The following is a 957-nucleotide window of genomic DNA, read 5'->3' as shown; positions in this document are numbered from 1 at the left end:
CAAATCCATGAAGGCCACATACAACTTCTTTCCCTTCTCTTGTGACTTTTGCACTAAAGATCTGAGAATGAATATCTGATCTACACAACCTCTTCCCTTCCTGAATCCTCCCTGTTCTTCTCCAACTAATTCCTCTGTTATTTCCCTAACTCTGTCAATAAGTATCCTACCATATACTTTTCCTATTACACTAAGAAGATAAATGCCCCTATGATTACCACATATGGTACTTCTTTTTCCCCTTTTCCTTTGTACAGAGGAATAATTATACCTGACTTCCAATCATCTGGGGTCTACCTTCCTCCCAGGCCAATCTGCACATCTTCCACATCCATTCTACTACTGTCTCTCCTCATCCTTCAGCATTTCTCCAAACACTCCATCAATTCCTGGGGCTTTCCCCATTTTAACTTTCTTCATTGCTTCCACAACTTCCATCCTACTGATTTCTTCCTCTCTTCTTACATCCCTCCATCTCCTAGCCATTCCCCTGCCACTTATAGTCACATTACTTTCATTCTCTATGTTCAACAATTCGTTAAAATGTTCTCTCCATCTGCTAATACACTATCTACCATTTTTATCTTTCACTCCCCAACTACAGTGGAGTCTCTTTTATCCGAAAATCATGGGACTTTCAAAGTTACGTTTAATCGATTTTTTCGGATAAAAGATACTGTAATAATATGTAGGATACAAGGGAACACTACTGTACTCACCCATCACCCATTTCTAGCGACATCTAGCCCACCAGCACCCCAAAAGCCACTCAACCATCACCGAAACAATACACTTTAGTAACTATGTATGTAACTGGACTTTTGCAACTGTAATAGAAACTGTCAGCTTAAATAAATCTTCACTAAGATAAACTTAAACCTTCACCAAAACAATTACATAATTTGCTGTAAGCAATTCAAACAAATAAAGTCTTAAACCTAATTGTTTTTTCATATT

Source organism: Coenobita brevimanus, chromosome 93 (genome assembly GCF_032717465.1).
Source record: "Coenobita brevimanus isolate Jiangsu-jjx chromosome 93, ASM3271746v2, whole genome shotgun sequence".
In the NCBI taxonomy this organism is placed as follows: domain Eukaryota; kingdom Metazoa; phylum Arthropoda; class Malacostraca; order Decapoda; family Coenobitidae; genus Coenobita; species Coenobita brevimanus.
Note: the sequence above shows the minus strand (reverse complement) of the source record.